Raw genomic sequence first — 6418 nt, forward strand, 5'->3', positions numbered from 1 at the left:
ATATAATAAGCTCAGCAGATGCAGCAGATCTGCAGATTAGCAAACATTAGCAGTATTTGCTAACGGCTGCTGGCTAGTCTGAAGGACCTGAGTGGGGGACGATGAAAAGCTCAGAAAGGTCAATTTTACATAAAACTGGCCCTTTAGGAACAGTCCCAGAAAAGGAGGAATCAGGAAATTTCTGATCCCACTTATTTTTATAATCATGATCTTACTCTTCAGTGCACTGTTGTCATAAGTTTTATGTATTATTATTATTATTATTATTATTATTATTATTATTATTATTATTATTATTGTGAGCAGGTCCTCAATAACTGTTGAGGACCAGAACAAGAAAGGACTAACAATAACCAAATCATCTGCGCACATAAGCACACGCTGTCCTTCATCGGGATTTAAAGGGTATGAATATTTTTCAATGGCATTGTAAACGGTGGATGGTCTCCCATGGATATGTGACATGACAGTGATATCACCATAGCAACATAGGAATGCATTTTAGTTATTGCTTAACATGGAATGTGATGGCGTCAGAGTCATTGACTATTGACATATCCTAAAGGAACCTGACCGAAGTTCGTTTTTGGAAAGCATTTCAAAATGTTTCCGTCTGCAAGCTCGCTACAGAACAAGGCCCTGCTGAGGTCCGAGAAGAATGAGAAACTGCTCATGGAGGAAAACAAAAAATGTAAGAAGGAAATAGCAAGTTTAGTCGAGAACAATCTGAAACTACAAAAAGAGGTAAGGTTGCTTAAAGATAAGCTAAAAGCGGTAGAGTCTTGCGATGACAAAATAAAGGAGCTGCAGGAGACCATTTCAGACTTGCAGAACAAACAAGAAGAAAGGGTGAAAAATCTGAGCAGGATTCAGGAGGAGAAAGTTGCTCTTCAAAAGGAAGTCAAGACACTCTGCAACAAAAATGCCATTCAGACGCTATGGCGAGAGCAGCAAGCAAAAGATCTGCAAGGTTTTGACAAGTTGAAGAAAGAAGCTAAATTAATGGCGTCAGACATAAGCCAGCTAAAGAAGCAAAATGACGATCTTAAAGAGAGGGAGCAGCAAAACCTAAATAAAATACGGGAACTTCAGAACCTCCTACAGAACGAGCAGACAAAGAGTAAGAACGCCGAGGAGGCATTACGTATTGAAAGGCTTAATCGACAAAATTTGTCTGAAAAGGACAAAGAGATATTGGCGACATTGAACGATAAAGTAAAAGGCTTACAGAGAGAAAACAATGGACTTTTGGATGAAGTGAACAAATCCAGAAACCAAACGAAGTCGCTTAAAAATAACACTGAGACGTTGACGGCAGAGATTCGCAGAGAGAGAATGAGAAATAAGGAGCTGTCAGAGTTACTGGAGGTGAAAACCTCGGAGAGTGACCAACTCCAGACAGAACTGCAGGCCAAAGATGAGCACTTGAGAGGCATGACAGAAGAAGCCGTAAAAGCTCGGAATATCATCCATTGGATGGAGCTGGAATTACAGAAACTCTCCGTTCAATCTGAAAACGATCGGGAGAGAAACACGAGTGTGGTGTCGACCATAAACGAGGAGATCGAAGGATTGAAGAAGGAAGTGAAAGAAAGGGAAGACAACGAAGCAGAGCTCTCCATGCAAGTGTCAGCTCTCGAGGATCAGATCAAAGACGTCGAGGGCAAACTCTGCGACATCCAGACGGATCTCAGTGAGACCGAAAGAGAAAATGCTTCGCTGAAGGAGGTCAACGAAGGCTTAGACGGCGACATCAGAACTCTTGAAGCGCAGCTGGTGAACGCCAAAGCTGAAAATCAGCTTTTACACGATCGGCTGGAGCAGACGAGGAAGCAAATGGAAGAGACAGAAGCGAATAACAAGAATACATTGTCTATGCTTGACAGAGAACTGACTTTGGTTAGAGACAGCCTGACAGGGACAGAAGAGAAAAGGCAGGGGCTCACTAAAGAGCTGGAGGAATGTCTGGAGACCGTTTTCAAGAGCAGCAGGAAACTAAACCAACTGCAGAGCCAAAGCTCTGAGGCGGAAGAGAAGGCAAAGGAGCTGACCGAGGAAAACAACAATCTCCTTGAGGAGAATAAGAAACTTAAGTTGTTTAAGGCGTATTGGGTGTTTTTGTCCGAAACAATAATGGGCGAAGTAAACGATAAAGATTCACTTCCTTCTGAAGCCATGTAAGGAAGAGCACATTGCAACCTTTATGTCCTGGAAAGAAAATAAAGCCTTACGCATATCCATATATCATATCTGTTTATTATATCCACACATACATACATGCGATTAATTGACGTATTACAATATGTCGCAACAAATTAATTAATTTAATTGATTTAAATGAAATCAATTACATGTAATTGATTTACATAAACTACATAACATATACAGATGCATACACAACATGCACACACCAAAAGTCATGACACCAAATTTTGCTGAATGATACATTTTGCAATAATGAGAAGTTATTGTGAAAAATGATATTGTTTTACTTTTGTTAAATTTTAAATTCCAATGAACATTTAACACTGGAACTGGAACATATTTTAAATACAATAAACAAAGCAACAAAAACAACAAATAGAATAAATTATGAAGTGTCTGTAAACAAAACTGTCCTTTAAAAAAAGGGGCTACATAATAAATCATGCAGAAGTAAAGATGCATACATATGGAGGCTTATCGCAATAAAACAATTAATTGCTTGATCGATTAAAACAAGCTCAATAATTTGTATGATTTATCGTTTTTCTCTTTTCTCTCTTACTACCAAAAACTGGATGACAAAAGTCTTCCGTCTGGTGCTTTGGTCTCAACTAGAGCCTTTTTTTAAGACTTCATAATTCATTCTATTTGTTGTTTTATTTTAAACATCTTCTAGTTCCAGTGTTAAATGTTCGTTAGAGTTTAAAGTTGACTTTTCTTTGAGAATGTGTTCTTGCATCATTATGCCATCATCATTATGATTACTTGAAAAATTTCTCAAAACAGTAATATCATTTATCACAATAGCTTCTGGGACAATTTATCGTTCAGCAAAATTTGGTGTCGCGACTGCCCAGTGTATATATGTATGTGTGTGCATGTTTGTAAATGTATATTTGTGTATGTATTTATATACATTTATATGTATAGATCTGTATTTTTTGTATACAAACTGACATTTTCTTATTCAGATTTCTAGTTGATTTCAACACTGCACTGTTTTTACATTCTGCTGTTTTCTTCATCTCTGTTACTCTTATTTGGTTCCGTCCACTTTCTGCCGCAACGGCTTAAATTTCCCCCTTGTGAGACAAATATAGAATAATCTTATTTTATAAAGTGATAAACCTTTATACCAACCTTTCTGTTCACTGTAAATAAGTCCAGGGCTGGAGGCACAATATGTACATTCATACATCCATGCTTACATATATAGGTGGGTGTTTCTGTAATATTTAATTAAACATACGTACACATAATGTTGTGCAACAATAACTTTGGCTCGGCTAGGAATAACTATTAATAAAATTCATTATTAACTCATGGTTCACAGCTAACTTTCTTAAACTTAACTCAAAAATGATTATAATTAATTAATATTTATTGTTTAATAATTAAAAAATATTAATAATTATTTCAATTGGCACCAAGGCCACCCACTTTAAAACCAATAACTTCTCCCTGACCAGCAACAGTTCCTCAATCTGTTCCTAGCCTGCCTGCTGAGGCTTGGATATTAAATACAATATGAATTCATTTCAGCACTTATGTTCTCAGACTCTACAATAACACTGAAAAGTTTTCTCTGAAATAGTTTTCTAACAAAACTATTTCAACTTTCCAATTCAAATGCTTTATTCAAACAACTCACCAAGCTAGCAACACTTGACTAAGCTACTGTAGCTAAACAAAAAATGAATAAAAACGAATAAACCGCATAAAAGTAAATCAGTAACAAACAATCTAAGTAAAAATATTAGAACCAATAAAATGATACAGTGAAAAACAAACCTGTTGAAAAAAACAGGCTTACTTTGATGAATTTGTAATAAGGCAAATTAGCCTCTTGCTAATAAAAATGAGCTTGTAGCAAAATGTGCTCTGATCTAGTGAGCACCAAAATATGTAAGAACAAAATAAGGAACAGGATGAGCTGGAGAAATTTTACAGTTCAGTTTGAATATGTAATTTGAAAAACAAAGTTTGTGTATTTAGGATAAGGGGAAAATAGCTTTTAATAAATTAAGATTAGTTTAGGACTGAACTTAAACCACCAGTTCACAATACAAAGCGGAAGATAAAAATATAATTTCGATAATGTTTTATTAAACAATTTGCTAGCTTAGTGAGCCCCTACAGCAGTGGTCCCCAACCACCGGGCCGCGGACCGGTCCAATTGGTACCGGGCGCGCAAGAAATAATGAACTACTTCCGGATCTTTTATTTTGAAAATCCTAAACCGGATTTTACCGGTTACGTCTTGCCCGTCAAAATTGAGCTAACTTGCAGCAGAATGAGTAACAAAACAACATCGGAGTACAGTGAACCTTCGCTATTACGCGGTTCACCTGTCACGGTCTCGCTGCGGATTTGCATCGTGCATTGTGTTCTGCATTCTGATTGGCTAAACAGTCTCTCTGCTTCTTCTCTACCTGTGTGTCAACAACGTTGCTGTTTAATATGTACACGTACGTAAAACAGCTTGCCAAATTTAACATAATCGATGGTGGCATGTCGGTTTATAAGAATCTTTTTGCCCAGAAGAGAAAAGAGCGACAACAACTACCGATAACTATGTTCTGCTCTCGAAAAAACACACCTGCACCGGGAACTTTAGAAGAAAAAAAAAAAAAAAACGCTACAGGGCGGAGTCAGGATGCAGCGGCTCAGTCAGAAGAGCAGTGAAATACACGAGTCACTATTTGTCCTACTGTACTTTGTTTTTTTTTTTTTTCATAATCATTTTTTATTTTCTCCCGTTCTAATCCAATGACTCAGGTCGCGGTGGGGGGATTGCTGATCTCCGCAATTCGGGCACGGGAATCCGCTTTCAGTTCATATTAAAATTATTATTTTACAGTACAGTAGTTATTTGTAAAAAAGGGAAAAAAATTACACAGTACTTTTTATTTGTTAAACAAATGTTTGGGCCTGTAAAAAGGTTTTGTTCTTTGGTTTCAATGTACTATGGAATATTTCATTGTATAATAATTGCAAAAAAAATAAGGGTTCACTGTACCCCCCTCCCACCCACCCCGGTCAGCAGCAGCATTGCAAAGGGCTGACCGGTCCGCGCGACTAAAAAGGTTGGGGACCACTGCCCTACAGCACTGCATTCAGTCTCACGGTGGTCCTGAAATTAAGGTCTTGCCGACGTTCATATTCCGACTCGATACTACAGCCTGAACCTCATTGTCAATTATGCAAATTAGATGATTACGTCATATAGAAATTTCAAGGGACTTTTATGAAGTCAGAAGCACAACATATTTCAAATAAAAAATTTCTTTTTGTATTCTAAAAAAAACCCCACCCCAATATATTTTCTGAGTTGAAATAAAGATAAAAAAATTAAGGAAAGTCTTTAGTTTCTTATTCGAAGTGAATGTACGATACTGGTTTAACAACATGCCAGACGACCAGCGCTGTGACCAAACAGCGACGCTGAAGTAAAACTGTACGTAACGGTATAGCACGTAACAGAAAGGCACGCCGTCGTTAGCGTCATTAGCTTCGTACATGAATGATTTCAGACATTAATTACCGAAAATCTTGAATCTTTGGTCATGTGGCCATTAACGTGGACTTCTCCAGTCAGTCTCGGTTCAAAATGTCCTTCTCTTCCGTCAGTGGGACACGGAACATCAACAGGAAGTGTTGTGCTTTCTGTCTGCTGAGGTTGGTTAGACTGGTACAGCCAAAATACTATGAGGAAGATTTCATTTTTTGTGGTTTGAGCCACTGGATTGTGTATTTTTCTTTTCTCCTGGATCTTTTCTTTTGCCTTCACTGTTTACTGGTCAGAAGGGCAGTTTTTTTTTCTTTTTCAGATTATATTTTTTTGCATCAGAATCTGCAGGAGAAATATGCATTGCCTACCACAGCCTGAACCTCATTAATCAATTATGCAACTGTTTGATCCAGCTGCGAATTTGATCCAAATTTGTTTATTAATTTGGTATTCAGAAAAAACCTGCGAGGAGATGAATCTACGAATACTGAATGGGGAATAAGCGGGGCTCCATTGTATACAACTAAAACTGGGGTTCAAGGATATAAATATTGCAAAACCAATGCATATTCCATAACCATGTCGATCTGGTGACAATGTTCCAATTACATCAATAAATCTTGATTTTTACCATTGGCCTTAATAGAGGTAATCATTGCAGCTGTTAGCTTGTTGTTCCCAAGTGGTCTGAGGACTTGGCTC

Source organism: Xiphophorus hellerii, chromosome 12 (assembly GCF_003331165.1).
Source record: "Xiphophorus hellerii strain 12219 chromosome 12, Xiphophorus_hellerii-4.1, whole genome shotgun sequence".
NCBI lineage: Eukaryota > Metazoa > Chordata > Actinopteri > Cyprinodontiformes > Poeciliidae > Xiphophorus > Xiphophorus hellerii.